General features: G+C 46.9%; 1 long non-coding RNA gene across 1 annotated transcript; it reads left to right on the top strand.

Annotated features, from left to right (window-relative positions):
- The first annotated feature begins 2010 nt into the window (after positions 1-2010).
- On the top strand, positions 2011-7213 carry LOC122186838. The gene is made up of 3 exons (XR_006181196.1): positions 2011-2091; positions 2915-3029; positions 7093-7213. It is a non-coding gene; the product is annotated as an uncharacterized LOC122186838 (long non-coding RNA).
- Positions 7214-8215: the final 1002 nt, after the last annotated feature.

Here is an 8215-nt window from a genome sequence, read left to right as displayed (position 1 = left end):
TACAAGAAGTGCTTGATAGCATCTCAGTGAGACTGATAACATACGATATCGGTGTTCCAGAACTGACCTTCCCTGCGTGCAGACTTAACTTTATAGAGACAGATCAAGTCGCAGCCTCTGGTCAGAACATCTTGGCCAGAACACGGTGCTGTAGGTCTCTGCAGGTGGGTGTTTTCTGGCAGAGTTGTTCAGCTGCCTGTGAGCATCCTGTGCAAAGCACCCCTGCACTGGGAGGCTCAGAGCAGTGCTCAGGGTGAGGGGTAAAGCCTGGGGAGCTGTGCTCTCTGAGGACAGCTGCCAAGAAAATGCAAAGAATAAGCAAATCTAAGAAGCAAACATCCCGTGTGATTAGCATTGCTTTGCATATGGATGAGAAACTACACTGAGGCCATTCTGCTCTGGAAATGGCTTTCTGTGTTGTTTTTCATGCTTCTGGTCTGGAGGAGCCCAGTCTGGAAGTGGCAATTCACAGAACATCTCCTGTCTGCCTGAGTGGCTTTTGCTTCAAGGGGTTTCCATTGGATTAAAAGGGCTTTGGAGGATCCTGAGGTCACTGCTCTGCAAAGGGGCAGCAGTGAGGGCAGAAAGGAAGAGAGAAGACCCAGAGACACCCCGATTTTGGGCATGCTCCCAGGGGACGTCCTTGGAAAATGAATGGAAGTGCTCAAGGTTTCCCATTTATTTCTGAATGACTATAAAGCTCTCGTGCCAAAAGCTGCACATGGGATATCCACTGGGGGGACCTTCTGCTCCTCTTCAAAGAGATCATTAAATACATTTCAGCTTTTGTGTAGGCTGTTGTGTGGACTCAGATCATTCATCAAAGATGACTTTTGATCAAACTCCCCTTGGGAGGAACCTCTCACTTGCAGGCTTGAACCAGGGAGGGACGAAAGAAAGACAAGCTGAGAGAGTAATAACACACTTTAGGCACTGTCCTTCATTAATATCTTCAATAAACAAACACGTATATCTGAATATTACTTTCTCTTACACACCCACTGTTATCACTTAACTATATTCCACATGAAAGCACACTTGTCATAAGCCATTTCAACTCCCATCCCAAGTTAATATATTAGCACTCATTTCATTTGCATTTTAATGGTGAGACTACACTTTTCAAATAAATGACTGCACTTTATCAAAGGATTACTTCATTTTGACTGTAATGCCTCTCTGCCATGTGGGAATCAGGGAGTGAGGAGGTTGAAACAAGCCCTGCTAAGCAGACCTGCTGGCTTCAAAAACAGCAGTCCCAATCTTTACAATTCCATCTTTGGAAGGAGAAAAATAGTAGCATAGAAACATGCTGGCTGCTTCCCTTTGTACTGAAGGGAGATGCTGATTATGTAATTTCAGTCCATCATTTTGTTACATGCATGGGCTCCTCTTCTCCAGGGAGCATCGTTAAGGATTACCGATGGCCTGAAATGAACCCCCAGATAGCAGCCCCTGGAGTTTCCATCCCTCCACGCTTTGAATCTGCGCTGTGTGATAGGCCCTGCTCTCCTGCAGACCAGAGCAGCCTCCTATGGAGCTGGGTGGGATCCAGCATCCCTCACTCAGAGGAGGGAGCAATATGTTGGCCACAGTATTCAGCTGGCAGCTTACAGGGGCTAAAAACCCAGGATCTGTAGATCCAAAGTCTATCGTTTACACTAGAGGTAGAAAGATTCACAAGGCTGCATGTGGCATGCTAAATCTTCACAGAGCAAAGCAAGCGAAAACAAGAATGGAAAATGCATTCTTCACAGCAAGCAGCTCTGTAACGCTGCCCATCCTGCCTGGAGCAGCACTGACTTCTCACTTTCCTGAGGGATCCAAGCAGAAAGCACTCAGAAGCTTCAGGAATTGACTCCTGGCTTGTCCTGGCAGGACACATCTCCTGGTCGCATCATAGGGACTGCAGACCCTTTCACAGAACCTGCTTGGCTCCACCAGGTGCAGGGGCCGGGAGGAGATAAAGGAGGAAGCAGCAGCTGTTGGAAGGGCTTGGGGGATGGAGGAAGGTGTGCTGTGGCAGCTCTGTGGGAAAGCTGCTCTGAGTGCCTGTGAGTGGCTCTGGCAGAGGGCTGAGCATCTCAGGAGGTAGGGCATGGTGGAGGCTTGCTTGAAGATGAGAAGAGGAACACGTGAGATGAGAGGCAGTGTGCTCCAGAGGGTTTTTCTGGCTGGTTATTTCGTGTGGAAGTCCTTCTCCCTTCGTGTGAGTGTTTGGAGGTGCTGCTCTCCTGATAAGCTGAACACCTGGCTGGCTGAGAGCTCCTTACAGGGGATTGTGGTATGGAATTATTGCATGGGCTTAGTGCTCACTGTATAACGAAAGGTTGTGTAAGGAGAGTTCTCTAGCAGAAAGAAAAAAAAACCACCACCAGATTTTAAATTCATTCCTCTCTTATGGTTTTTAAGTCCTTTAATTAGCTCCTCTTGGTTACAGAAGTGCTGTGGTTCATAATGCCCCAGTGGCTGTGTAGGCAATCGAATAGTCCTTAAACATCAGTAAGTTTTATTTTAAAACTTAAGTCAGTGTTTAGCTTGAATTGGTATAAAAGTGAGCTGTCAGCTTCCATTTGTCAATGGGAATACTGTTGTGGCAAATGCTATTAAAAAAGGCATGTGAATTAAATTCTGCATTAAATGGAGTTAGGGTAATATACTGATCTAGAGACATTATTTTCAGTCTGGGCGGCGATAATGAAGGATGCTGGGAAGTTCTAATGCAAGAAGTGTTAGTAGAGATAATAGAATTCTCTAGTAGATCTATTTTTATCCTGTTATAAATTAGCATGTTATACTGACAAACTGAACCATGGGATGTCATGGAAAAACATCCCCGCTGCTTGTTTACAGCAGGGAAAAACCTGAGGGTCTTCCAAACTGGTTATTAATTAGAAATGTTTTATTTCATCAGGGATTTACATACTGTCAAAGCTTCTCAAGCCTTGGAAATGAGAAACTGTGGATGGCAGCAGTGGATTCTTCTGGAAGTCCTGCAGGGTTGGCTGCATGCTCCCTGGCTGGCAGAGGTGAGCAGCTTTCCTCCTTGTGTGCTATGGTTGCACCCTGTGAGCTGAAGATGCTGTGTGTTGGTGGCCAATGTGTTGTGATAAGAGTGAGCTGTGAGAAGAAACTGTGGATACTGAGGAGCAGATGCTCAGGGCTTTTGATGTTTCTAGCCTGGTGCTGGGGATTGGTTCTCACTAGCATTCGAGATGTGTTAGATAGAATCATAGAGTCATTAAGGATGGAAAAGATGTCCAAGATTAATTAGTCCAACCATCCACCTACCACCACTACTGCCCATTAAAACATGACCTTAAATACCACATCTCCACCATCCTTGGACACCTCCAGGGACGGTGACTGCACCACCTCCCTGGGCAGCCTGTTTTAATACACCACCACTCCTTCTGATAAGAAATTATTCTTAATATCCAAACCTGGACCTGCCTTGGTGAAACTTGAGGCCATCACTTCTCACCCTATCACTGTTACCTGGGAGCAGAGACTAACACCCACCTCACCACACCCTGTCAGAGAGCTGTAGAGAGCAATAAGGTCACCTCTGAGCCTCCTCTTCTCCAGACTGACCCATCCCACTTCCCTCAGCTGCTGCCTATAAGACTTGTGCTCCCTATATGCATCTTCTGTTTGGGATCCTGTCTTTATGGGGTGCCTCCATTTCCAGGATGTGTCTCCAATCTTCATCTAAGCATATGTCCCTTCTGTGCTGAGGATGAGATGAGGACAGACCTGTCCTTGTGCAACAGGCTGGCTGTGCTGCCACTGGAAAGAGTTGCTGATAAACTGTTGATGGATTGCCATGAGGGTTCTGCACATAGCAATAGGCTTTGCTGGCAGGTCTGCTGAAAACTAGGCTTCCCTGAAGAGTGAAGGGAGGTGGGATGGAGCCCATAGGAAAACAGGGAGATGACAGTGGGTCACTGTCCTGCTGCCAACTCCAGGTAAGGTAGGAGAAGACCAGATGGAAACAGTTGGGTTTCTCCTAGTTCTGCTAGTGGTGAAGAGCCTCTCGTTTGACTGTGGGACATCAGTACCCTGGGGGTGATCTCTGCACTGCTGGTAGCCTGGTGCTGGCCAGCCTCCAGCTAACATCACGGACTTAACCTGTTACTCATCAGCATTTTAATTGTTACAGTTCTTACCACACGCCTCAACTATTTCATAAACGCTGTCTCTAAATCCCTTGAACATGTTTAAAATAATTCCCCAGGCATGCATGGACAGGGCTGCCCGCATTCCTCCTCGGTTATACATAATGCTGCTGAAGCCTGGGATGGTTATGACTGAATGTATTTATACCACAAAATCTCTTCTGCGTTGCTTGGGATTTGAGTCATGTAATTCATGTGAGCTTCCCAAAAGGCTGAAGCACCCAGCAGGGCTTAGCGGCCGCTCCTGGGGTTTGTAGCAGAAGGCTCTTTGCAATGTGCTGCACCTACACATGTATCTCAAAGTAGTGGCAGGCAGAAATAGCTCTTGGACTATGACTTGAGAAAAATCCCTTTGATGTGACGCTTTGCACGTATTCAGGAACCTGCTACTCTCTTACTGGGGACTGTGGCAGATGCTGATGCGTTCCCTCCTCTGCCCTGCTTGACTGATGAAGGCTACAGCTCCCCAGGGGCTCCCAGCATGGGCCTGGTGCTCAGGGCTCGGTCCTGCTTTGTTCAGCTGGTGACTTCACATGGCGACAGATGGCCTTTGTGCTCTGACCCTCTTCCTTCTCTGACCAGTGGCTTCTAAGTGCCATTCATCTTCCTCTGGGCTTGACAGTAGAGAGCAAACAAACACACCCCAGAGAGGAGATTTTTCCCCATCTTGTTTTGGGATGTTTTGGAAAAAACAAGCATCCTGTAATACCAAAATCAGCAAGTCTTGGCTCCAAAATCCCACGAGCATCATAGCAGACGTACTTTCAGCTGTATTCCACTTCCACTGCCCTTGGCATCTGTCACTTTTGGTAGCCAGGGCAAGAGGGGCTGCACCTCTGAGGTAGTTTATCATTTTCCCTGAGGAGAAGCCTGGGGTCAGGGCATGTCCTGCCAACATGGGAGAAGTTCCAGCTGAGCCTACCTGTGGCATCATGCTGAACTAGAGTGGTAAATGATGGTATTTAGGTCCCAAGGAAGCTTGTTGCTCTCTGTGGGTGTTTTCTGGTTGTGTGTGGTTTAAGGGAGAACTCAAGGGACCAGTAACAAGGCAGCAAGGCACAACATGTGCTGAAGGACAAAATAAGGGAGATTACAGCTCTTAGCTGTGCTATAACATGTCCATCAGCTGGTCTTGGGAAAATGGCAGTGTGCACCATTCAGATGTAGAGCTGCGTTGTAGACAGGAAATGTCTTCCTGCAAACAGTGCAGGAAACTATGACAGATGAAGAAGTTAAGTTTAGCGTGGATTGAAGAGATATTGAGCAAATTGATCTTAGCTAGGGCTCATAGAGTGGTGTCTTTAGTCAGCTGTGTACAAGGCCAGGTGCCTGCAGGTAGCAGACTTACTGCAACCCTAAGTGAGGGCATCTGCTATCTGCGGGGCAGCATCTGTATCATGTAACTCTTTGCTCTTCTGTTTGCTGGGCATATATAAAATCAGGAGCTTTTAATTTTTGAAATGGCTGGATCCCAGATTTGCATGTCAAAGGAACTGTAGGAAGTGGAGCTTAAAGAGCTTTCAAGAGGGCATCTGGTCCAGCCCACAACACATACACAATCAGCTCCATCTCTATCAGACTAAGAGACTTTTGTGTCATTTATTCTTTCTGATTTTCAGTGGTGGGAGCTTCAAGGTTCCTTTGGGAGCTGTGCAGCTGAGCATTCTGACTTCCTCTCCTGGGTCCAGGGCAGTGATCCCCAATGGGTGGGAAGCTGTGCTGTGGCTGGGGAGCTCTGTGGGGCTGAGGGCTGCCCCTTGTGTCCCCCACGTGTGCCAACAGTGCTAATTTTTTGTAGAAGGGGCTGGAGAACAGCCCTGCCCTCCTAGGAGAACCTGCACCTGTATTGGGCATAGGAGCTGTGATAAACGCATTCAGTGCTGTGCAAGTGGGAAAGGGGGGACTTCCCCTCTGTGAATAATTAGTTTTCCATGTCTGCAGCTCCAAAAGGTGGAGGGAGAATCCTCAACCCAAGAGCAAGTCCCAGGGCAGCATGCTGGTTGTAGGGTGTGCTGACAAGGCAGTTTGTAATGCAATGTATGCAGAGTAACATGTATTACATAGGATGAATATTTTTAACAAAGCCATCACCTGATGCAAAACTGAATGCCTTGGAGAGATACAGGTGCATTCTCTTGGCAGAACTGGCTTATCCAGCGAGCCCATAATCACGCCAAAAACGAAAGACAGCCTTGATTTGACACCTCCACCAAAAGCAGGGTTTGCAGTGGCTTGCACTCGATTGCACGTTAGCCTGTAAGTTCCTGGTAGTTTTTAATGTGCTATTCTACTGTGCTGGCATCACTGCTAATTGTGCTGTAGTTTTGCAGGTCACTCATTTTGCCCTTTTAAACATTGGAATTAAGATGCTGCAATCAAATCCCTTAGGACTTCTTGAAGACTTGGGAAACAGAAAATAAAATTTAAGCCCAGAGGTCCCGATCTGCTGGGGTTTTTTTGGGGAGGACTCTGGGGGATCACTGCACAGATTTGATAGGGTTTGGTGGTGTGGTCTCTCCTTACCCTCTGTTACACAGCAACTAAATCTAGATCACCCTAACCGTGCTCCTGTCTGGCCGTGAAGCTTGTGACTCCATCCATGACCGTGCTGTGGGAAAGAGAATGCAAAATGATGAGTGATTGCACCCAACTGTTGATAAAATAATAGCAAAAAAAAAAAAAAAAAATCATAATTTCCCAGCCACTGAAATTCAGGTTACAGATGATAAAGCAAGGCCAATGCCATGAACCTATTTCAAGCAAGGCCTTACTCCTAATGCAGGCTGAATTTAAGAAATTGTACCATACGATCGCTCCATTTCCATAGCAAAAGGGCTTACACTGAATGCGTTGCCTTATGGGGGCCTCCTTGCATCCTTAATGCCTTGCTATTTGATAGTTTTGTGCTTTGCAGGACCCTGGAGATGAGAGAACCAATATTGCTGCGAAGGTTATTCCTAGCACAGGAGCAGTTAAGAATCTGTCTGCACACAAATGACGAATTATTGTAATCTGAACAAAGAATGGGGCAGTAAAGATCACACCGGTTGGAAACTTTAAAGGGACTGGAGGCAGAAAGATGAAAAGATGAATAAAAAAAGATTCTTAATGCTTACAAATGCAGAAATGTGGCTAATTGGTACAAATGACAAACACTTAAGAAGCGGACTTGAATAACAGTTGCTAAGATTCTCTGGCTTGTTGCAGCACTGTTGGGGTGTGCTTAGGGCAGCATTTGGATCCTGAAATAGTGCCTGATGCTTCTTCTGCTGTGAAATCAGAAGGAAAACATTCCTGTGTGGTGCGTTTCTAATGTTTTCCTAATGCCATTTTATCAGCCTGGCTTCCAGCTTAAAGTATCACTTGAGTGCATGGTGGGGCAGAACGCTGCTGCAGGAATTGGGTTTGTTGGATCGTGAGAGCACAGTGCTCCTTTCTGTCCTTGAAACCTCCCCATGTCATTCTGCTCCCATGTCCTGAGGATGGCAGGATTTCACCTGAGCAATCTTTGAGCCAGGTAGCACAGTTTCAGGACAGGCGATGGTCTGACATCTCACACCACACCCAGAGAACTCCCACCTGATGAAGCAGCCAGGCAGGAGCAGGTATACCTGCTAGCAGAGCTTGGGGAGCACCCAAAGTATTCTGGTGGAAAGGTTTTGGCCGAGGAAATTCAGGCCCAGCTTCCAAAGTTTGCTTTGTTTTGGTGTGAAACATGGATTTGTGTTACAGTTGCAGTAGGCTTGCTTGGTGCTTTGCCCACGATTAATCAAACCTCGCAGAGGCTGGCCTTGGTGCAAGCTTGGCAGCAGGACCTGTGCCTGGGCATGTTTACCTTGGCTTTGCATTTCATTGTGGACCTCTATTTGTGGGCAGTAAATCAAATGCATGATAAGCTTACAGAGGATCTGGACTGCGTCTAATAGATGCCATTACACTGCTTGTTCAAAGCTGCGTGTGTGACAAGGTCAGCCCATAAAAATAGCATAAATTTCATATTTTCTTGACTCCCACAGAGGACTGCGGGAGGGAGAGAC

This window comes from Lagopus leucura, unplaced genomic scaffold (assembly GCF_019238085.1).
Source record: "Lagopus leucura isolate 7727_CA_CO unplaced genomic scaffold, USGS_WTPT01 Super-Scaffold_100040, whole genome shotgun sequence".
NCBI lineage: Eukaryota > Metazoa > Chordata > Aves > Galliformes > Phasianidae > Lagopus > Lagopus leucura.
Note: the sequence above shows the minus strand (reverse complement) of the source record. Positions and strands in the feature narration are given on the sequence as shown.